Genomic DNA, 24,945 nt, shown 5'->3' on the forward strand with positions numbered 1-24,945 from the left:
CCATGACAGATTTCAGGTTATACATTACTGGCATACTCATATTATATTAGGTAAAAGCCCAGCATGGTTTTGGAATGGCAATTGGCAATTTCGTTCATTTTTCTCAAGTAGATTTAATAATATAATACCTAGCATCTACGACCATTGTTAATAAAACTTAGACTTCCATTACCTTTAGACCATTTTAGTCCCTAAAAATAATAAATATATTCAAAATTATTACAAGTAGAAAAGTATTCTAAAATTCTTTTTAAAAATTTGACGGTTGAGGGGCGCCTGGGTGGCTCAGTTGGTTAAGCGACTGCCTTCGGCTCAGGTCATGATCCTGGAGTCCCTGGATCGAGTCCCGCATCGGGCTCCCTGCTCAGCAGGGAGTCTGCTTCTCCCTCTCCCACTCCCCCTGCTTGTGTTCCCTCTCTCGCTGTGTCTCTCTCTCTCTGTCAAATAAATAAATAAAACCTTTAAAAAAAAAAAATTTGACGGTTGAGACTAATCAGTGAAACCATATAGCTTTATTGTTTATTTTTTCCTTAAAGATATGGAGTAGGCATAATATAAAAAAGAAGTCCTTTCAGGCTGGATTTCTTTTCCCCTTCCTTCCACTGCCCCCTTCCAACCTAAGCTAGAGCCAGTGGGCCTCCGGCCTAGCACAGCTTTCACCATGGCCCTCAGTGATGCTGACATGCAAAAGCAGATTAAGCATATGATGGCTTTTATTGAACAAGAAGCCAATGAGAAAGCAGAGGAAATAAATGTGAAGCAGAGGAAGAGTTCAACATTGAGAAAGGTCATCTTGTACAAACCCAAAGACTGAAGATTATGGAATACTATGAGAAGAAAATTCAGATGTCTAATTTGATGAATCAAGCAAGGCTCAAAGTCCTCAGAGCAAGAGATGACCTTATTACAGACCTACTAAATGAAGCAAAACAGAGACTCAGCAAAGTGTTAAAAGATACAACCAGGTACCAAGTGCTGCTGGATGGACTGGTCCTCCAGGGTTTGTACCAATTGTTGGAGCCCCGAATGATTATTCATTGCAGGAAGCAGAATTTCCCTCTGGTAAAGGCTGAAGTGCAAAAAACAATTCCTATGTACAAAATTGCCACCAAAATAGATGTTGATGTCCAAATTGATCAGGAGGCCTACCTGCCTGAAGAAATAGCTGGTGGAGTTGATATCTACAATGGGGATCGTAAAATAAAAGTTTCCAATACCCTAGAAAGCCGGCTGGATCTCATAGCCCAGCAGATGATGCCAGAAGTACGGGGAGCCTTATTTGGTGCACATGCCAACAGGAAGTTTTTGGACTAAACCTTTGGATGAGGTGGAATTCATTCACTGCTCTCCTGCTGTAATGCGGAAGTTTCTGATATTTGAAGAAACAAGATATCTGTGTGGCTTCCTCTTTGCTGTTCTAATATTCTGTATTTATCAGTGGATCCTCTCTGTAGCTAATGCCCTTGGCCTAACTGTTAACATGAGAGAAAGCTTCACTTACTGTGATCAGGAAACCTCCTTCTTAGCTTATCTAAAAGTAGCACAACTTTCATTTGCTTCTGTAGCATGAAGGTGAAGGTATCAGATGGTGGTTACCAGCGCTTCCCCGAGGCTCTGCTCTTCCTCTCGTCTTCTGCTGTCAGTTCTCGAGTCTGGAGGGTGCTGTGTATGGTGTTCTCTGACATTCAGTCTCTGCTCTTTAGGCTTCAAATGCATGGGGGGCATGCATTCCTGCCAGCACTAGTAGCTTCGCTGTTAACCTGTCTGGGCCTAGAAGCGTTCCTTATCTGTAAATGTGATTTAAAATCTAAGCCATGACTAGGTCTTATCTATTAAAACAAAAGGTTTACATGGAAAAAAAATAAGTCCTTTCAGAGGAGAATGTTAGCTTCTTTAGCATTAGCCTGCACCTCTTCCATGCTTAATGTCTTAACTTTCCAAATTCCATTCAAGCATCACTTTTCCTGTGCCTGTATGTCAACATGGGGGATGCTATGCTCTAGCACAGATTGGCTCACTGTCTCTGACCGGTTGCCAAGCTTCTACAGGCAGATTCAACGTCCTGTTTGTCTTTATAATCCTGGGACATAGCAAGTGGTTGGCACAGAGAAGACATCAAATAAAGTCACAGTCACATCTTAAATTATATGTCAGATGGCTAACATGGTTATATAATCATGGATATGGAAGCACAGAACACTGAAAAGACAAGCACAGAGCCACTCATAGAACATGCTAGAAAGCCTGCTTATAGTTCATGCCCAGGAAACTGAGCTTTCTTTATCAGAGCATCTTTCAGGTGATGCTCCTTTCACAGACACAATACCCTTTTTCTTAAAAACAAGTCATCATAGAAATTTTTAAATTATAAATTTTTAGCTTTTGCATTTTATATATATATGTTTGTACACATGTATGTGTGTATAGTATAATATAGTGTTAGAATATTTTTTCCTTATTAGGAATTCCTATTAGAAATGTACTCAGGAAACACTAGTGTTTCCTCCGAAAATACACTGTGAAATGCTGAGCCAAGGTTTTAAGTGAAAATACCAAGTTTCCTTTTGAGTATATCAACACGAATTTTAAGGTGCTTTACTCTTTTCAGTTCTGTAGGTTTGAAAATATATTCTTAGATTGAAATGAGTTTGAAGAGCCAAGTATCCACTAATACAATTTTGGTACAAAATCTTTAATTAGAAGATAGGCTATCAATGGCCCTGAAGAATTATGAAAGAGAATAAATTCACACCCTTTCTGGAATGGAAATTTTACTCAAACTTAATTAAAACACATCCTTGTCAGGTTTTTCCTACCTGAGGGGAAGTGTTCCATCTCTAGCTCATTCTGCGGAGGGGGAGGCCAAGGGCCCGAGGTTGAATGGCTGTGCGCTACAGGGACAGAACAGGACAGCTCCTACAGGATTCTCAGACAATATGCGCAGAGCTGCAGTACGGAGTTGGCAGCCTGCTCCTCCTGACCGCAGACCCTCACTCTGTGGCCCAACAGCTGGCTGACTAAGCAAGCCCCCTAACCTCACTCTGCTTCAGTTTCTGCTTCTGTAAAAATGAGTTTAAACCTCACAGGGTTGCTCTGGGCATTATTTGAAGGAGGAAGTTTATTACACAATCTTTATTGCTTTTATTATACAATATTTTAGAAATTAAAAAAGAAATGATTTCTAAAGATATACATTCCTATTCTTCTGATTCTCCAAGTAATTACTTTTTGGATTTTGTGTGTGTGTTCTGTTTCTATTACCAACTCCAGATTCAAATAATTTAGCATCTAAAGCCACACAAGAATTCACATGCACACACACTGACATGCAAACACACATGTGCAAACACATGCTCATCCTATGATTCTGTCCTTCCCTGCCAAGTAGTACTAGAGGAAACATCTTTCTGCCCTCAAAAGATGAAATATGCAGGGGCGCCTGCGTGGCTCAGTCGGTTAAGATTCTGCCTTCTGCTCAGGTCATGATCTCGGGGACCTGGGATCAAGCCCCACATCAGACTCTCCGGCCAGCTCAGCGGCAAGTCTGCATCTCCCTCTCCCTCTGTGATCCTTCTCTCTCTTGCTGTCTCTCAAATAAATAGATAAAATCTTTTTAAAAAGATGAAATATGCAGTAGTAACCACCAACTTTTAAAGTATAAATCTCTCAGAAATTTTAAAAAGTCATGTCCTTAGCAGTTCAAAGAAAAGTCTCAGCTTGAATATAAAACCCTCTCTTTAGGACTAAATGTAAGTATATGTAAATACTCAATATAAATTGAACATATGTAAATTTAAGATATTAAATTGGTAAATCGTAGCTGCCCAGTGACAATATTTTGGTCAGTGTCCTTCTGTAACTTCATTGACACTGATTGAATGCTTTATCTCCAGGACCTTTCTCATACACTAGATTGCATTTGTAAAAGCGTGGCTAACAAGTGCTAGAGAAATAAAATTTTGTACATTTTTCAGTGCATTGATTTCCTAAATGAGAGGAAACTATGCCATGATATAAATTCTGCTACAAAGGACGGCAAGAGAGAACTAAGTATGTAAATTTTAAATTCGTAGAGGACGATGATAACTATTGCTGGTAAAGTACACAACTGTTAGCAAATCTCATTGCTGCATTACAGAAACATAAAAACTATACTCTTACACTTTTTTAAGAAAATATGTTTATTTCTGGGCGCCTGGGTGGCTCAGTTGTTAAGCATCTGCCTTCGTCTCAGGTTGTGGTCCCGGGGTCCTGGGATCGAGCCCCACATCAGGCTCCCTACTCAGTGGGAAACCTGCTTCTCCCTCTCCCACTCCCCCTGCTTGTGTTCCCTCTTTCACTGTGGCTCTCTCTGTCAAATAAATAAATAAAATCTTTTAAAAAAAAGAAAATATGATTATTTGTAATGAACTCTATTTATATTTTATTTAAAAATGTAGAATTTCCTATTTCATGCATACACCAACAGAAATCAAGGTTTTTTAAAAAAATAAAATTAAATTTCAGTACTTTATTGGGAAAGTATTGCTTAAAGTTTCTTATTCTAGTGAAGAATATTTTAATGAAAAAAATTAAGTAGCAGACAAAACCAGACATAAAACAAGTATATTTCCTCTTTCATGAGTAGGAGTCTTTGAAGAGCACCTCTGAGACTGCTCAAAGTTTCCTAGTAATTGTCACCTCTTTGCTACATGTGACAAGCAAGCTTTAGAAAGAGAGGCCTGGCATCTCTTGAAATAGAATATGCATGCAAATGAGCTTCTTATCTCAGCCAACCCTGCTGGACCAGGTGGTTTCTACCCATGTCCTACCCCACAGGAAAGCTCTAGTAGGAAGACACTGTTAAGATCGCAATGGAGTGAATGAGCAATGGACATGAAAGCCAGAGTTTCCTGCATAGAAAGGAAATAAAGACATCAACAAGTAGCAGACCTCACAGAAAGTGTTCTTCAGAGTTGCATTTGTGGTCCATCAAAAGGAATCCTCCGTGTCCACTCTTCTTGTTCTTTGGATTCTTGTTTTTTGAGCCTAGATGGACTTCCAGGTCTTTCTGTTTCTACAAAGAGGGCGGAAATCCTGTAATTCATGAGAGTCCATGGTGAATGCATTCTAGAGGATCAAGGTGCATGACAGTGCATATAATAGGACAGAAAGAGACCTTCCAAAGGTTGAAATTCAAGGGTTGGGGGAGTCATTCTGGGGCCTGGGATCAAGGTCTTAAAGTCTCAAACATGGTGGTAAGAAACAGAAAGAGGAGGTGAGGAACAAGAATGCACAGTGGAAGGGTCCGGTTTCTACAGGGTGAAATACACATATTTTAAAATATATATAAATATAAAAATAAATACAAATAAATATATAAATATAAATAAAAAATAAAAATAAATATGCAAATAAATACAAATAAATATAATAAATATGAATCCATGGTTATATATTTAGGTCTTCCACACCTGCATTCCAGGGGCCAGAGGTAAGGGGAGGGTAAGTGGAAATGAGACACAGAGTCAGATAGAGGTGAGATAGGCTATGAAATGTATCACCCTTGTGTCAATTGTATCCTGGGTGCAAAGGGGATATCCTCTAAGTTGCCTGGGAGGATCTTCTGATCTACAGGTAAGTGCACCTGGCTAACCCTCACAGTCACAGATTTAATAGATAATAGATAGAGCAGAGCTATATAGAGTGGTGTATGACCAGGCTCTGATTGCCAAAAGCAGCAACACTTATTAATATTTCTGATACTATTTCTTTTTCTCAAGCCAATCCCCAAGTAAATAATTATTACAAAAGGTGGCCCCAGGCACCTGGATGACTCAATGTATTGAGCAACCAACTCTTGTTTCAGCTCAGGTCATGATCTCAGGGTCATGAAATTGAGCCCCACATCCGGCTCCCCGCTAAGCATGGAGTTTGGCTTGAGATTCTCTCTCTCCCTCTCCCCTGACCTCCCCATCTGCCCCTTCCCTCACTCACGCCCACACACACGCCCTCTCTCATAAATAAATACAGGAATAAATAAATAAATAATCAATCTTTGGGGGAAAAAGAAAGTGGCCCAATTCCAGGCTGCCTGTCAAATGCTACTGATTCTACCTCACTCCACAATCAAATGCTATCTGGCCAGTTTACCTAAAGTAAAACCACTTCCCCAACAGAGGCAATCAGTCACCGATGATTCAGATTCCCAATAATGTATATGAAGGATCTTGGATGTCCCCTTATCCCCACATTCCTCTCATTTTCTTCCTCATTTTTCCTTCTCTTTGGAAATCTCTTAATGCTTAAGTGATTTTTTTAACATTTTATTTATTTATTTGAGAGAGAGAGAGTGTGTGAGCATGGGGAGGGGCAGAGGGAAAGGGAGAGAATCTCAAGCAGACTCCCTGCTGAGTGCAGAGCCCACAAAGGGCTAGGCACTGGCCTCCATGCAGGCTCTATCTCTCGACCCTGAGGTCATGACCAGAGCCAAAATCAAGAGTTGAGTGCTTAACTGACTGAGCCACCCAAGTGCCCTAGGCTTAGGTGATTCTAACCCTCTTGTCCCTGTAGGATGGAGCAATCTCATACCATAACTAGCCTTGCTTAGAACTGGCCCTGGAGACATTAACTACTTTGTTTGCATCAGTGTGCTGTCAGCTAAAATCTCTGCACTGTTCTGCCACCTCTGGAGGCAGGAAAAACTCTCAATCAGACTTCCACACTTCCTATTTAAGATGGTATTTAAAGCCAAGGGACTGGATGAGATCACCTATGACCTGAGGGGAGAGAGAAAAGAGAAAGAGAACATGGCTGGACCTGGGAATTCTAGCATGCAAAGGGCTGGTCAGAGAGAGGGAAGCCACCAAAAGATGTCAAAAAGAGTAAGAAAGTGAAGTATAAGAAAAGCAAGGAGAGTGATGTTATCGAAGAGAAAAAATGTTCTAAGAATGAGAGATGTGGTGAACCAGGCCAAATGCTACTGAGAATTATAATAAGATAAGGAGGGAGAAATGACCACTGGTTTTGACAGAACAGAAATCTCTGCTGTCTTCAACAGGAACCCTGTCACGGTCAGGTGAGGAGTGGCACTCCCTAACACTATATGGAAGGAGGAATGGAAGAGAAGGATTTGGAGACCATGTTCCCAGTTTTGTTACCAAGGTAAGTAGAAAAACAAAGTAGTAACTGAGGAAAGGTAAACATTCAGGGGAGCGTTGGATTTTTTGTTTTGTTTATTGAAATATAGAAAGTATGTCAATGGGAATGATCCAGTTGGGAGAAAAAAAATGATTTTTGGAAGAGAGAGGGGACAATTGCAGAGGTGGTCTTGAGTGGACTAGAGATGATGAAGTCTAAAGAACAAGTTGAGGGATTTGATTCAGGCACAGAGATATTCAAAAGAGAGAAGGAAGGAACTATGGATGCAGATGAAGTAGGGAATTAGATTTGGTTATGGCAAGATGCTGTGATTTTCTTCTGGTTGCTTTTATATTCTTTTGTATGCTGACTTGTGTCAACAAAGGAATCCAGTGGGTCCCTTCTGAAGATCCCTGAGGCAGGTCCAAGTTAGATATGTTTTCTGTCCATCAAACTTGGTCTAGAGCATGCAGAAGCATCCCTGCGACTGTTTCTAATTTACTTCCTTTGAATGTTCCCTCACAGTCCTCCAGATTTTTCTAACTCCCAACAACATGGTAGAAAAAGCCATAGACTTTGCCGTAGGATTGAAGAGAACAGCTTTATTTTCTAGATGAAAGAAATCCCCAAATAAGATTATGCAGTTATGCTAATGGTTTTAGAGAATACTTGAAATACTTACTGCATTTTTTTTACTACCGTTCATCAAGTTATGAGGTACTGCTGCACCTACAAAACAGGAAGGTGATTAAAGTAATTGTCAGGCCAGCTGAGCTTTGCTTAAAAGAAGCTGCCTCATTCCCGTGGATGGGTCTTTGTCGCTAAGAGATTAGCCATGAAATACCTAGTCACAATAACAACAATGTTCTCGGAAGCCCACGAATGCTTTGTACCATGTTTGCTCTCTGTAGGCTTGTCATAGATAAGCCAGTCCGAGGATAGCTGGCATTCGGGAAAACTGCATCAGTGTCAATTAAAGGCTAATCTTGGCACTAAGTTCCCAAGTACAGGGAAATGTTTCCAGGATAGAATACAGTGCAAATCCAAGAAGAGATCACTTCTAAATAGGGAAATCATGGGATTACCTTCATGGAAATACATAGGAGGACTAATAATTTAAAAAAAAACTCTAGGTATAACCTTCCCCTGTGCCACAAATCTCACAAATTTTTTCAGAGCCTTCTTTTGAATGAGTTATTTCCACTTAATTCCACTTATCTGTGCTTTTAAACCCATACGGGGAAATGGCTGGCAGCCACAGAGCAGGTCCTTAGAGTTAGTGGCCAAAGAGTCCCAGTGTTTAGGTGTGAGGATGCATAGGGAACGCTCAGCCACAATAAGCATGCAACCATGCTTCAGTGAGGAAAATGGGAACTTTTTAAAATAAAAATAATTCAAGTTCATTATTAAAATTCCAGAAATTCAGAAAATTATAAAGAGCGATCATGCAAAAGACGACCCCTTGCGGACAAGGATATTTAATCTGTTGATATAGAAACTAGTTATTATTACTTAGATGAATCAAAATATATTCACTATGTGATTTATAACTTCAAAAATATCTAAATGAATTTTGTTATTCCATTCTGTTTTTTAGTTTCTTTCTGTCTTACTCTCTTTAAACACAGAGGTGGTAGGCAAATTACTTCGTCAACTAGAATTGAGCCTTTTCTAAACATGTATATCCCTCCTATTTACCTTAGCTGATATTTGGAGCTGATTTTCAAAGTCCTGTCATTTTTTTAAAGTAGTTCATAGGGAAGCCAGTTCTAGACACAAATCTTTGTTAGTACACACAAAAAGGAGACATAAATTTCCTATAGAAAGAAAAAGAAAGAAAGAAAGAAAGAAAGAAAGAAAGAGAAAGAAAAAGAAAAAGAAAGAAAGAAGAAAGAAAGAAAGAAAGAAAGAAAGAAAGAAAGAAAGAAAGAAAGAAAGAAAGAAAGAAAGAAAGAAAGAAAGAAAAGGAAGGAAGAAAGAAAGAAAATGGGCCGTTCAACAGCCAAATCCTTCCAAATAACATTCCCAGACAGGCATCTATCTATCTATCTGACACTATCCCCATTACCCGACGTTTAGGTTTATGGCTCTTGGAGCCTTTGAAAGATTAAGTGAATCAGACATTTACCTAATTGTCAGGGCATTAGAAAGAACAACTATGAAGAAGCCACGTCAGTCATTACTAAAAGCAAAATAATGGCTACGCTTTGATTTTATATATTGATCCTGCCTTTTTTCTGAATGATTTTATGTTTATTTAAAATAGTTTCCTGGAAATCAATATAAATTTTAAAGGTCTTTGTTCAGCACTGTTTAGAACACCTAGCACAGTGTTAGACAGCAGGCAGATGATTTGTTTGCATAATTATACACACAGTTATCTGCATACAGCTGTGTAGTCGTATGTGCAGCTTACCATTCATAGCTTTACTATCTTTAAAAATCTGATATTTAAAGAATTTCTCACTAAATAGCTTAAAATAACATCCAGAGAGGGATTGTGTGGCCAATACTACTGATAGAAAGGATCCACATTACTTTGATAATGATATACCCTCCTAAGTCAAATCACAGGAGAATCTTGATGGTTTCCAATGCTAATTAGACAAGGGGAAGCTTACCAGTATAAAAATAGAGTTTGGGTAAGTACTACAAATATGGCTTCACCCCTTAATCATTTTGATCACAAAGTTAAGGATCACAAGATCAAAGATAACTCTACAGAAAAGCAGCTATTTTTTGAGGATGATTATCTATAAAGTGACTGGCACTGTGCTTGACCCAGGGCTACAAAGAGGAACAAAATACTGTCCTCTACACTTGAAGTACTCCAAGTCCAAATAGGAGAGATTGCTGTCACAGGCATTTCCAAGAGCCGAGGGAGCAACTCTGTGGAGCTAGATCTCCCTGGGGAGAGAAGATGGAGCAGGTTCATGGAAGGTGCAGCAATTGAGCTGTCCTAGAAGACAGAGATTGATCTTGAGATTAAAGAAGATACTAATTTGAATGATTCTTCGTAGAGAGCTCCATCAGCAGAGCTCTTTATGGATGCAATGGCCTAAAAGTCAAAGTTATTTTCTCATCCTGTAGGGAAAGTAATGTAGAAATTGTTGGCTGACAGGACTTTTTTGGTCATATATCTCCTAGACAGTTTAATTTCTGCAGCCTGGCTTAATTTAGAGGTACAAATAAAACAGAGCTTAGAAAATGATTTTCAGAGACTTAAACCAATTCTCTTCATAATATATGAGATACCTATTTACATTTAAAACTGCAAAACAGTGTGCAGGATAAGGATTTGTATCTGTCTTACGGTGCTTTGGCCTCTGTTTTTCCCATTTGCTTCCAAAATTGCAAACTGAGGCATTTAAATACTAAAGAGAAAGCAATTCCAGAAGATACTGTGCTTAGATATTAAGAAGTCCTTGCTGAGTATATAAAGCTTGCTCTAGACCTAGAATTGAAAAGTGGAAGTCCCTATCTGGGAAGACCCCTCCCTGTGCCATCCCCAGGCCCCCATCATGCAGAAGGTGCATTTATATATTTCTAGTGTTTATAGTTTAAAGTTATATTATAATGTGTAAACAGCACTGTATCATGTTCAACATATGTAGATTTTATTAATTTTGATATCTTTGGAAACTTACCACATTTTCTAAATTCTCATTTTTTATGAACCTGACGTTCATTTCATAACCCTACAAATCACTATTATCAATTCCTGTTCAAGGGATGATAAACTGTAAATACAGCAACATAGAAGATGGAAGCAATGCATGTGCCCACATAAAGTAGCAAAGAAGAACAAAAACAAGCTCACCAAAAATAATGACACTCAAAAACTTTTTTTTTTTTTTTAAGATTTTATTTACTTACTTGACAGATACACAGCGAGAGAGGGAACACAAGCAGGGGGAGTGGGAGAGGGAGAAGCAGGATTCCCGCGGAGTAGGGAGCCCAATGCGGGGCTTGATCCCAGGACTCTGGGATCATGCCCTGAGCCGAAGGCAGACGCTTAACGACTGAGCCACCCAGGCGCCCCTCAAAAACATTTTTTTTAATTAATTTATTTTTTTGATGTAGTGTTCCATGATTCATTGTTTGTGTATAACACCAAGTGCTCCATTCAATACGTGCCCTCTTTAATACCCATCACCAGGCTAACCCATCTCGCCCACCCCCCTCCCCTCTAGAACCCTCAGTTTGTTTCTCGGAGTCCACAGTCTCTCATCGTTCATCTCGCCCTCCGATTCTCCCCACTTCATTTTTCCCTTCCTACTATCTTTTTTTTTTAAACATATATTATTTATTTCAGAGGTACAGGTCTGTGATTCATCAGTCTTACACAATTCACAGCACTCACCATAGCACATACCCTCCCCAATGTCTATCACCCAGCCACCCCATCCCTCCCACCCCCCACCACTCCAGGAACCCTCAGTTTGTTTCCTAAGATTAAGAATTCCTCATATCAATGAGATCATATGATACATTCTTTCTCTGATTGACTTACTTTGCTTAGCATAATACCCTCTACTTCCATCCACATTGTTGCAAATAGCAAGATGTCCCTTTTTGATGGCTGCCTAATATTCCATGTATATATATACCACATCTTCTTTATCCATTCATCTGTCAATGGACATCTTGGCTCTTTCCATAGTTTGGCTATTGTGGACATTGCTGCTATAAACATTGGGGTGCACATTTGTATCTTTGGGGTAAATACCCAGTAGTGCAATTGCTGGGTCATATGGTAGCTCTATTTTCAACTTTTTGAGGAATCTCCATACTGTTTTCCAGAGTGGCTGCACCAGCTTGCGTTCCCACCAACAGTGTAGGAAGGTTCCCCTTTCTCCACATCCTTGCCAACATCTGTTTGTTTCCTGACTTGTTAATTTTAGCCATTCTGACTGGTGTGAGGTGGTATCTTATGGAGGTTTTGATTTGGATTTCCCTGATGCTGAGCGATATTGAGCACTTTTTCATGTGTCTTTTGGCCATTTGGATGTCTTCTTTGGAAAAATGTCTGTTCATGTCTTCTGCCCATTTCTTGATTGGATTCTTTGTTCTTTGGGTGTTGAGTTTGATAAGTTCTTTATAGATTTTGGATACTAGCCCTTTATCTGATATGTCATTTGCAAATATCTTCTCTCATTCTGTCAGTTGTCTTTTGGTTTTGTTGACTGTTTCCTTTGCTGTGCAAAAGCTTTTTATCTTGATGAAGTCCCAATAGTTCATTTTTGCCCTTGCTTCCCTTGCCTTTGGCGTTGTGTCTAGGAAGAAGTTGCTGCGGCTGAGGTCGAAGAGGTTGCTGCCTGTGTTCTCCTCAAGGATTTTGATGGATTCCTGTCTCACATTTAGGTCTTTTAACCATTTTGAGTCTATTTTTGTGTGTAATGTAAGGAAATGGTCCAGTTTCATTCTTCTGCATGTGGCTGCCCAATTTTCCCAACACCATTTGTTGAAGAGACTGTCTTTTTCCCATTGGACATTCTTTCCTGCTTTGTCAAAGATGAGTTGACCATAGAGTTGAGGGTCCATTTCTGGGCTCTCTAGTCTGTTCCATTGATCTATGTGTCTGTTTTTGTGCCAGTACCATACTGTCTTGATGATGACAGCTTTGTAATACAGTTTGAAGTCCCGAATTGTGATGCCACCAGCTTTGCTTTTCTTTTTCAACATTCCTCTGGCTATTCGGGGTCTTTTCTATTTCCATACAAATTTTAGGATTATTTTTTCCATTTCTTTGAAAAAAGTGGATGGTATTTTAATGGGGATTGTATTGAATGTGTAGATTGCTCTAGGTAGCGTTGACATCTTCACAATATTTGTTCTTCCAATCCATAAGCATGGAACGTTTTTCCATTTCTTTGTGTCTTCCTCAGTTTCTTTCATGAGTATTCTATAGTTTTCTGAGTACAGATTCTTTGCCTCTTTGGTTAGATTTATTCCTAGGTATCTTATGGTTTTGGGTGCAATTGTAAATGGGATCAACTCCTTAATTTCTCTTTTTCTGTCTTATTTTTGGTGTATGGAAATGCCACTGATTTCTGTGCATTGATTTTATATCCTGCCACTTTACTGAATTCCTGTATGAGTTCTAGCAGTTTTGTGGTGGAGTCTTCTGGGTTTTCCACATAAAGTATCATATCATCTGCAAAAAGTGAGAGTTTGACTTCTTCTTTGCTGATTCGGATGCCTTTTATTTCTTTTTGTTTTCTGATTGCTGTGAATAGGATTTCTAGTACTATGTTGAATAGCAGTGGTGATAGTGGACATCCCTGCCATGTTCCTGACCTTAGGGGGAAAGCTCTCAGTTTTTCCCCATTGAGAATGATATTCACTGTGGGTTTTGCATAGATGGCTTTTATGATACTGAGGTATGTACCTCTATCCCTACACTGTGAAGAGTTTTAATCAAGAAAGGATGCTGTACTTTTTCTGCATCTATTAAGAGGATCGTATGGTTCTTGTTCTTTTATTAATGTATTATGTCACATTGATTGATTTGCGGATGTTGAACCAACCTTGCAGCCCAGGGATAAATCCCACTTGGTCGTGGTGAATAATCCTTGTAATGTACTGTTGGATCCTACTGGCTAGTATTTTGGTGAGAATTTTTGCATCCATGTTCATCAGGGATATTGGTCTGTAATTCTCCTTTTTGATAGGGTCTTTGTCTGATTTTGGGATCAAGGTAATGGTGGCCTCATAAAATGAGTTTGGAAGTTTTCCTTCCATGTCTATTTTTTGGAACAGTTTCAGAAGAATGGGTATTAGTTCTTCCTTAAATGTTTGGTAGAATTCCCCTGGGAAGCCATCTGGCCCTGGGCTCTTGTTTGTTGGGAGGTTTTTGATTACTGCTTCATTTTCCTTAGTGGTTATGGGTCTGTTCAGGTTTTCTATTTCTTCCTGGTTCAGTTATGGTAGTTGGTACATCTCTAGGAATGCATCTATTTCTTCCAGATTATCTAATTGGCTGGCATAGAGTGGCTCATACTATGTTCTTATAATCGTTTGTATTTCTTTGGTGTTGGTTGTGATCTCTCCTCTTTCATTCATTATTTTATTTATTTGGATCATTTCTCTTTTCTTTTTGATGTCTGGCCAGGGGTTTATCAATCTTATTAATTCTTTCAAAGAACCAGCTCCTAGTTTCATTGATCTGTTCTACTGTTCTTTCGGTTTCTATTTCATTGATTTCTGCTCTGATCTTTATTATTTCTCCTCTCCTGCTGGTTTAGGCTTTATTTGCTATTCGTTCTCCAGCTCCTTTAGGTATAGGGTTAGGTTGTGTATTTGAGACCTTTCTTGTTTCTTGAGAAAGGCTTGTATTGCTATATACTTTAGTCTTAGGACTGCCTTTGCTGCATCCCAAAGATTTTGAACAGTTGTGTTTTCATTTTCATTTGTTTCCATGAACTTTTTAAATTCTTCTTTTATTTCCTGGTTGACCCATTCATTCTTTAGTAGGATGCTCTCTAGCCTCCATGTATTTGAGTTCTTTCCGACTTTCTTCTTGTGATTGAGTTCTAGTTTCAAAGCATTGTGGTCTGAAAATAGGCAGGGAATGATCCCAATCTTTTGGTACCGGTTGAGACCTGATTTTATGGCCTAGGATGTGATCTATTCTGGAGAATGTTCCATGGGGACTAGAGAAGAATGTGTATTCTGTTGCTTTGGGATGGAATGTTCTGAATATGTCTGTGAAGTCCATTGGGTCCAGTGTGTCATTTAAAGTCTTTATTTCCTTGTTGATCTTTTGCTTAAATGATCTGTCCATTTCAGTGAGGGGGGTGTTAAAGTCCCCTACTATTATTGTATTGTTGTCGATGTGTTTGTTTGATTTTGTTATTAATTGGCTTATATAATTGGCTGCTCCCATGTTAGGGGCATAGATATTTACAATTGTTAGATCTTCTTGTTGGATAGACCCTTTAAGTAGGATATAGTGTCCTTCCTCATCTCTTATTATAGTCTTTGGTTTAAAATCTAATTTGTCTGATATAAGGATTGCCACTACAGCTTTCTTTTGATGTCCATTAGCATGGTAAATGATTTTCCACGCCCTCATTTTCATTTGGAGGTGTCTTTGCATCTAAATTTGAGTCTCTTGCAGACAGCATATCAATGGGTCTTGTTTTTTTATCCAATCTGATACCCTGTGTCTTTTGATTGGGGCATTTAGCCCATTTACATTCAGGGTAACTATTGAAAGATACGGATTTAGTGCCATTGTATTGCCTGTAAGGTGACTGTTACTGTATATTGTCTCTCTTCCTTTCTGGTTTATGTTACTTTTAGGCTCTCTCTTTGCTTAGAGGACCCCTTTCAATATTTCTTGTAGGGCTGGTTTCGTGTTTGCAAATTCTTTTAGTTTTTGTTTGTCCTGGAAGCTTTTTATCTTTCCTTCTATTTTCACTGACAGCCTAGCTGGATATAGTATTCTTGGCTGCATATTTTTCTCGTTTAGTGCTCTGAATATATCATGGCAGTCCTTTCTGGCCTTGCCAATCTTGCCAATCTAATGTTTCTACCATTGTAGGTTACAGACCTCTTGTCCCAAGCTGCTTTCAGGATTTTCTCTTTGTCTCTGAGACTCGTAAGTTTTACTATTAGATGTTGGGGTGTTGACCTATTTTTATTGATTTTGAGGGGGGTTCTCTGTGCCTCCTGGATTTTGATGCCTATTCCCTTCCCCAAATTAGGGAAATTCTCTGCTATAATTTGCTCCATTATACCTTCTGCCCCTCTCTCTCTTCTTCTTCTGGGATCCCAATTATTCTAATATTGTTTCATCTTATGGTATCACTTATCTCTCGAATTCTGTCCTCGTGATCCAGTAGTTGTTTATCTCTCTTTTTCTCAGCTTCTTTATTCTCCATCATTTGGTCTTCTCTATCACTGATTCTCTCTTCTGCCTCACTTATCCTAGCAGTTAGAGCTTCCATTTTTGATTGCACCTCATTAATAGCCTTTTTGATTTCGACTTGGTTAGATTTTAGTTCTTTTATTTCTCCAGAAAGGGTTTCTCTAGTATCTTCCATGCTTTTTTCAAGCCCACCTAGTATCTTTATAATCGTCATTCTGAACTCTAGTTCCGACATCTTACTAATGTCTGTATTGATTAGGCCCCTGGCAGTTGGTACTGCCTCTTGTTCTTTTTTTCTGAGGTGATTTTTTCTGTCTTGTCGTTTTGTCCAGAGGAGAATAGATGAATGAAAGAACAAAATGCTAACAGGGTAACAACGACCCCAGAAAAATATACACTAAACAAATCAGAAAAGACCTGAAACTGGGGAAAAGAAAGGGAAAGAAAGAAAAAAGAAAAAAAAAAGAATATGATCAAATATGATCAGGCTGGTGAATAGACATTGCCACACATTAGATTTTGGGGGTATTTTGGTATGTTAGAAGAAAGTGCCTCCCAAAATTTTAAAGAAAGAAAAATTTATCTATGTACAAAAATAAGGGTAAACATGATGAAGGGATGGAATATGACTATAAAGATGAAAATGATAAAAGATTTTATAAAAGGAATTGATAAGATAAGAAGTTGGTTGAAAAAAGAAGAGGAATTAAAAAAAAGGGGGGGAGAGAATGTGATCAGGTAGGAGACTGGAACAAAGCCATACACTAGAGATTTAGGGTATATTTTGGTCTGTTAGAAGAAACTGTATCCCAAAATTTTAAAGAGAGAACAACTTATGTATATACCAAAAATAAGGTTAACTACTATGAAGGGATAGAATATGACTCTAAAAGTGAAAAATAAAAAAGATTTTTTAAAAAAGGGATTGATAAGATGTTGGTTGAAAAAGGGAAAAAGAAAAATTCAAAAAAAAAATGAGAAAAAAAGTTAAAAAAAATTAACTTTGAAAGATTAAAGAATCATGGAAATAAAGCCATGAATTCTATGTGCATTATTCCCCTAGCGCTGGAGTTCTGCTATTCTCATTGATCGGTAAACTTGGTCTTGGCTGGCTGTTCTTGCTGATTTTCTGGGGGCGGGGCCTGTTGCCATGGTTCCCAAATGTCTTTGCCGGAGGTGGAATTGCCCTTCCCTTGCTGGTCGGGGCTAAGTAATCTTCTGGGGTTTGCTCTCGGGAGCTTTTGTTCCCTGCAACTTTCCGTACAGCTTTGGAGGACGAGAGTGAAATGGTGGCCTCCCAGTCTCCAGCTCGGAGGAACTGAGAACTCGGGGCCCCACTCCTCAGAGCCCCCAGAGAAAAGCAGTCAGTCACTCCTGTCTCCCCAGTCTCCAGCCACACTCTGTGCTCACCCGGCCTGTGTCCAAGCGTTTCTATCTCTTGCACCTGACCCCATGTAGAGTCTCCAAACCCAGCAGATCCCTGTGGTGCGCTCCCGTGCCGCTCCTCCCAGGGGGAGAAAGGGGAGTCTCCCCGGATCTGCTGCTTGTTGGGTCCCTGCTGGAAGAGCAGTGGCCCGACTGTGCCACGGATCACGGTTTATGGCAACCCTGAGCCGAGAGCCCACTCCTCGGCTCCGTCTCTGCAGCCAGCTTCCCCACTCTGACACCTGGGAGCTCTGCCGCACTCAGTCACCCCCGGTCTTTCTGTGACCCCAAGGGTCCTGAGACCACACTGTCCCATGAGGGTTCCACCCCTGCTTAGCCACAGGAGCGACGTCTCTCAGTGGAGCAGATTTCTAAAAGTTCTGATTTTGTGCTCTGCTGCTCTATCACCTGCCAGAGTGGCCAATGGAGGCCCCCTCCCCCACTGTCTATCATCCCGAATATCGCCTCAGATTTACTCCTCCACACATCCTACCTTCCAGAAAGTGGTCGCTTTTCTGTTCAGAGAGTTGCTGCTATTCTTTTCTTCGATCTCCTGTTGAGTTCGTAGGTGTTCAGAATGGTTTGATCCCTATCTAACTGAATTCCTGGGACCAGACGAAATTTAGGTCTCCTACTCCTCTGCCATCTTGCTCCTCCTCTCCAAAAACTTTTTTAAAATCACAATAATGGATTAAACCTACTCAACTTCAATCATGACATTAAAAACACAACGAGGACCATGATCAACCACAACAATTGATTGTTAACACTGAGAGACATAAGTGTGCAAGAATGCAGTGTGTGTCCTGGGAACATCTGCATGGTGACAGTCTATATCCTGGCAGTCAGTGCACCCCAAGTGCTTCATCACTCACTTGCTGTGAAACCCATTCTTAAAAACTTTTTTTAAGGTGATGGGCATTACACTCTATATTTTGTTGAATCCAGCATTCAAAACAGAAACCAGAGAAGCTTTGAAATATGTAATAGGAATTGCATCCACATCTCAGTGGTGTTATTTCTTAGAATGGGTGATAGCACGTTTTACCTTAGAGTTCAGTGTCTTCAAAATCATTAAAATGCCATCTGCTGGGGCGCCTGGGTGGCTCAGATGGTTAAGCGTCTGCCTTCGGCTCAGATCATGATCCCGGGGTCCTGGGATCGAGTCTCGCATCGGGCTCCCTGCTAGGCGGGGAGCCTGCTTCTCCCTCTGCCTCTGCCTCTCTCTGTCTCTCTCTCTCTCTGACTCTCATGAATAAATAAATAAAAAACATTTTTTAAAAAAATGCCATCTGCTGTCATTTTGTAAGGAGAGCTTCTAAAATAATCTAAAAAGGCAAGACTATCCACATTAGTTTTCTAAAATTCCAGAAACCTGCTATCAGAAAAATGATTTTAAACTAGGTTTTTGTGTTGACTCTCTTTTTATTTTTTCAATATATATTTAAGCAATTACTATGTGTCAGTCATCATGCCAGGTTTTAGGGGAAGCAGTTACGGACAAGGTAGACAGAGGCCCCATCCCTATACACAAAGGAGAAGGACAGTGAATCTCTCTGATTAAATGCTGTAGAGCAATGAGAGCAGACATACAGGGGACCATGGAATTTATAGCAAGAACCATTCTCATGAAGTAATGGAAAAGGAGATCTGGGAGGGCTTCCTGAAGAAAGTGATATGTAGGCTGAGACCTGAAAGATGAATAGAAGTCAACAAAGTGAAAAGGAGAGGGAAGGCCGTTTCAAGCATAGAAAATAGCTTATGTGAAGACTTAGAGGTGAGATAGATCATGGGACTATGAGGGGAAAAAATCAATAGAGCCGGAGCCTAGATTTCACAAGGACAGGAAAGGTAGCTGGAAAAATATGCAGGCATAAAACAATAGATCCAGACTACATAACACTAAGGAAAATGTAAGAACAAAGGAAAGCCTTTGAGATGTGTTTTACAAGGGTCACTCTCTAAAGAATGGGCTGGAGAACTGCAGGAGAAATAAGGAAAGGCTTGGACATGCTGTGACAGTGGAGATGAAGTTGGATGAGACCAAGGTGCCCTTTGGAGATAAAGTGCCAAAGCCTGGGGAGAGACAGGGTGTACAGAGTGGGAAGTAAGTAGTCAGCAACGATTCTGATTTCTAACTTAGGCAACTGACTATATGAAGATGTCATTCCAAGATATAAAATGTCAAAGCACAAGCAATTTGGAGTAACAAGTGTGAGATTCTATTACTTAAGTTTTGGACATGTGGACATATTGTGTTTGAATACCTGCAGAGCATCTGAGTAGTGATGTTCATTTGGATCTGGTTCTGGAACTCAGGAGCGAAGCCTAGGATGGAGATCTAGGAGTCCTCAATGATCCCAATCATGAGAGTGGAGGAGACCCCCCAGGCAGAATGTGGGTTGTGAGGAATGGAGAGGACCTGAGAAGTACCCCCAGTGAATACCAAATTTGCATGATGGGCAAAGAAAGACAGTCTTATATCTTATGCCAATTTCTCTGAGAAGTAAATGTTGAGACAATGCTGTGTGCTGATATTTCTGTAAGGTGCCATGCCTGGACAAGTGCAAGGTGAATAAAAACACAAGTCTAGGAACGAGGGAAAGCAGATAAAAGGTAATGCATTGCCAAACTAGCCACAGCCTCACAGGATAACATAGTCACATACCTGTTCATGCAGGACTTCTCCAGAAAGGTCATATGAAGCCCATGAAAGGGGTTTTTTGTTTCAGGGTAAGAAAGGGCAAACAATTTATCTGCTAGGTTTTTCCCATTTCCCGTGTTTTATGGATCAAAGTTTGCCTCCACATTTCCAGGTTTCATTACCTTGTCCTCTTAAGCACCTGCTGAGGAAGCCTGAGCCATTAGGGTTCCACCAGGTTCAATTTGGGTGCTGGAGCTGCTGCAGCTTCCCCATCGTAGGCACTGTACAGGCTCTGCAGAAGTCAGGCCCTTGTCCCTGCTGGAAGCAAAGACCAGAGGATGGTAAAGGTGACAAAACAATGGCAGCAGAAGCCAGGACTTTACAAACGCTAGAATGTGAGCCACCACTGGGCTTATCTAGCCTGAGACCAGGGTAAGCTGGGTCTGAACAAATCTGGACATGAGTGTAATGAACTACCAAGAGTACATCCTGTAAGGAGTCTGATAGAAATGGCCCAAGGTGGGCGCCTGGGTGGCTCAGTTGGTTAAGTGACTGCCTTCGGCTCAGGTCATGATCCCGGGGTCCTGGGATCGAGTCCCGCGTCGGGCTCCCTGCTCTTCAGGGAGCCTGCTTCTCCCTCTCCTACTCCCCCTGCTTGTGTTCCCTCTCTCGCTGTGTCTCTCTCTGTCAAATAAATAAATAAAATCTTTAAAAAAAAAAAAGAAAAAGAAAAAGAAATGGCCCAAGGTGGTCAAAAAGTTAAATAATGTCAAGGAAGGCAAGGAAAAAGTATTTCATAAAGGGGCCATCTATGCCAAATATTTCTGACAAGTAAGACAAGCAGCTAACAACTGTAGTGGATTATAATGGATTGTCCCTTCTTCTGGCAAAGACACTCTAACTTTGCTGTGGGGAGCCATGCTTCCTCTACTTTTGGCTCTGGTGCCCTGGTTGGAGTAAATCCCCATAATAACCCCAGAGTTAAAACATGACCCAGGCAAATACCATCAGATAGTTATCTCTGTGCTCACGGGGACGGCATGCTAACCATCCAGGTCCTTTCACAACAATTGGGAAAAAGCTATAAACTCAGACTTTTCAATTATATGACCCAAATTATCCTTTTTCCTAAGCCAATTTCAGCTGGATTTTTATCACTGATAGCTGAGAGTTTCCTGATAACTACGAGAGCAGAAAGGTGTCCATTGGATTGAGTGTCAGATCAGTAGGGGCCTTGGAGAGAACAGTGGCAGCGGTGAGATCCTGGAAAAAGTAATTGTTTCTTTATCCTCTTTTCAACTCCTCACATGCCAGTTCATCTACTGGGAAGGAGAAGGACAACTTTAAAATGTTTCAAGCATCTGCAGGAGGAAGGAGAAATGACAGTCACAAATGGATCCTGCTTGGCATCTCTGCTCTCAGTTATGCTTGCATAGCTTCCCTTCTGTTAGCGTCTGTGCTTCTGCCTTTCAGATCTGGGACTGGTAACACCTCAGCTGCTGCTGGGTTCCTGCTCTGTCCCCTGTGGTTCCATACACCCTGGCTCTACCCTGGTAATTCTTTTCTTTTCTTTGTAAATAAAAGCCTCCTCGAAATATCCTAATTTGAGCATGCCATCTCTTTCCTCTTGGAATCCTGAAACTGACCCAAATGTCAGACTTTTTTATCCTAATGTTTAAAAAGGAAGCTAAAGCACAACATTCTCTTTAAGGAGGATAGCCAGGTTATTGTTGGTGTTGTTGTATTGTTTGTTTTGTTTTTAAGGAAGTATGTGAGGCAGCCACATCCTTCAAAACCATATTATTAGACAACCAGAAGAACATACCTCTGTTTGTCTTTCTGTCTATCTGAATATCATCTACCCATCCCAAAGTTACTAGACAGTTACGTTTGTGATTTAGGGCCCTTTGTAAAGTTAAGTGAATCACCTCCTGAAATCAGTGGAAAGCACAACTATAGAGCAGTGATGTTTGGTTATGGCTGACAACCAAATAATGAGTGCACATTGATTTTTAAATATCAGTTGCCTTTAACTTGAGTAGCTTTTGTTATTTTATTTCCCAAAATAGTTCCCAAGAAATTAGCATGTATCTGGAAGGCCAATATTCTGCATCATGTACCATCTAACACACTGCTAGGTACAGAACAGTTGATTAATAACTGCGGGCAGATTGACTTGTTTGCGTAATTAATTGTGTATATGGTTGTCTGCAGTCAGTGCTATGGTGTGTAAGCAGGCAGACCATGCTTACTTTTATACCTCTGAAAACTGTGACCTTTTTTGCATTGTCTCATTAAATGGATTAAAATAACACCCAGAGAGGGACTCTATATTTAATATTCCTTACAAGAAAGGTCCTTAAATTTATCACCCTTCTCCCACCGCCATAATCAACTCAACTTTAACATTTAAATAACTGAAGACCTAGAAATGATTTTCAGAGACATAATCCAAAACAAATCAATTTAGAAGATAATATGCTTCAAAATAAAATGTCTTTATTAAGCCTATGATAGCTTTTTCTGAACATAAAACTGAAAAAGAAAGTTAATTTACATATTTTTAATGTTTATTAAAAGTCATTGTAATGGGGGCACCTGGGTGGTTCAGTTGGTTAAGCATCTGCCTTCAGCTCAGGTCGCGATCCCAGGGTCCTGGGATCCAGCCCCGCATGGGGCTCCCTGCTCCGCAGGAAGCCTGCTTCTCCCTCTCCCACTCTCTCTGCTTGTGTTCCCTCTGTCGCTGTGTCTCTCTCTGTCAAATAAATAAATAAAATCTGTAAAAAAAAAAAAAGTCATTGTAATGTCCATTCCTAACAGACTTATCCTTGTTTTCAAGTTGATTTTTTGGGGAATCCATTCCATTTTTTTAAATCTCATTTATGATCTGAGCCCATATTTATTTATATTTATATTATATATATTTATTTATAGTTATAATTTATATATATTTATAATTATCTTTAATAACCCTAAAAATTGCCACAAGCAACTTTGATTCAACATGATAAACTTGACAGTTTTCACAGTTGTTACAGAGCAACAAATGTAATGCGAATGATGTATATGCCCACATAAAGTAACAGAATCCCACATACATGTCACATACAAACAGATTATTAAAAATAATGCTGGAGAGTAGAGCACATGTGTGGGAGCACACTGGGCTGTCTCTGCCAACTGCTTCTGGTCTCCCCACCCTAGCAAGTCAAAAACACGCTTAAGGAAATGGCCTCAAATTCTTGGCTGCATTGTTTAACCTTACTCTCTGGATCAGCAATCATACTTTTCTTATGTTCTCAGTTATTTAGTATTTTGTTGGAAGAACAGGGTGACATCCAGCCTAACATTCTGAGTAATTACCCTCATGTAAGACATCCAGATGACACTGGCCAGAATCATCTAGAAGGGCAGATGACGTTGAGTGCAGATGCTAGTTATCATAAATATGGAAACACAGTTCACTGGACGTGGAAACCTCTATCAGGTGAAAATTCTTTGCTGGGTTGTGACAGGACCTCAAAATCTACAACAAGTGACCAAATATATCAGAGCTACAAGGACCCATTGTTATAATAAAGCATAGTTTATGAACCCAGAAGAAAATAAAGACCTTTCCACTGGAGAATTAAACACCAAAGTAGGCAGAGACCAATTGTACTGGAAAATAGTTAAAGCCATCCAGTATGTTCATGATCATTGTCTAGAATATGCTGATTGGTTTATGAAAGCAGATGATGATATGTATGTCATACTAGATAACTTGAGATGGCTGCTCACAACCTACGATCCTAAAGAACCATTTACATGGGGGAAGATGCAAGTATGATGTGAAGCAGGGCTACCATGAATGGAGGCAGGGCGTGCACTGAGCAAAGACACCTTGAGATTTGTTCATGTGGTTTAAATGCACATCTGTACCCATTTCCACCCCTGAAGTCTTAGCGCTGGGAAGATGCATGGAAATCCTAAAATAGAAGAAGGAATTCCAGAAATTCCACTGGAAAAGAAGCTTTCTATCCCTTTTTGCCAAAAACAAACAAACAAACAAACAAAAACACCACTTAATCTAAGGTTCTCTACCCAGACCTCTTTGGTACTGGAAATGTAACTACGTCCCTCCTATAGAGGGTTCCAGTTGCTGTTCTGCTTTTGCAATTTCTTCTCACTACGGGAAAGTACAGCTATGCCTGTGTTATCATTTTCATCCATATGATTATTTATATAGCTATCAACTTGCCTTACTGGAGAATTTACTAAAAGAAATAAGCAAAACAAACAAAAATAAAGGTGTAGAAGCAAACTTGGGAAACCTTTGAAATAAACCCAGGAAAGAACAAAGGTATGGTGTCTGACATTGCACTGAAAAAGGATCTCTGCATCTTTGAAGAGAACACTGGGGTCCCAGTGAGCAATTCTTTCCAAGTGGATATTCCGTACTAGAAATTTTCCATAAAAATGGCTGCAAACTGAAGCTTTAGCAGGAGCGAGAGTGTTTTAAAATGTGTTTTTGGTACAGTACTGTTATATGTTGTATTTTAAAATGGTGGTCAAGATGAGAGATTTTGTTGCCTCTTTCTGACCAGATATTTAGTGGCACTAAGAAAATAAAGCAGCTAGAGGCACCTGGGTGGCTCAGTGGGTTGGGCATCTGCCTTTGGCTCAGGTTGTAATCCCAGGGTCTTGGGATGGAGCCCTGTTTTGGGCTCCCTGCTCAGCAGGGGGTCTGCTTCTCACTCTCCCTCTGCCTCTCCCCTTGCTTGTGCTCTCTCTCTCAAATAAATAAATAAAATCTTTAAAAGAAAAGAAAGCACCTAAACTTACTAAACCTACACTGCACCATGTTAAGTAAAACATCCTTGATGCTAAACAGATCTGTCTT

At 40.0% G+C, this 24,945-nt stretch overlaps 2 pseudogenes; both read left to right on the forward strand.

Annotated features, from left to right (window-relative positions):
• Window positions 1–587: 587 nt before the first annotated feature.
• Window positions 588–1,466, forward strand: LOC123858204 (V-type proton ATPase subunit E 1-like; annotated as a pseudogene).
• A 21,825-nt stretch (window positions 1,467–23,291) lies between these two features.
• On the forward strand, window positions 23,292–24,382 carry LOC123841041 (glycoprotein-N-acetylgalactosamine 3-beta-galactosyltransferase 1-like; annotated as a pseudogene).
• Window positions 24,383–24,945: the final 563 nt, after the last annotated feature.

This window comes from Mirounga angustirostris, unplaced genomic scaffold (assembly GCF_029215605.1).
Source record: "Mirounga angustirostris isolate CCGP_5_RB_7025 unplaced genomic scaffold, mMirAng1.0.hap1 SCAF_4, whole genome shotgun sequence".
Lineage (NCBI taxonomy): Eukaryota > Metazoa > Chordata > Mammalia > Carnivora > Phocidae > Mirounga > Mirounga angustirostris.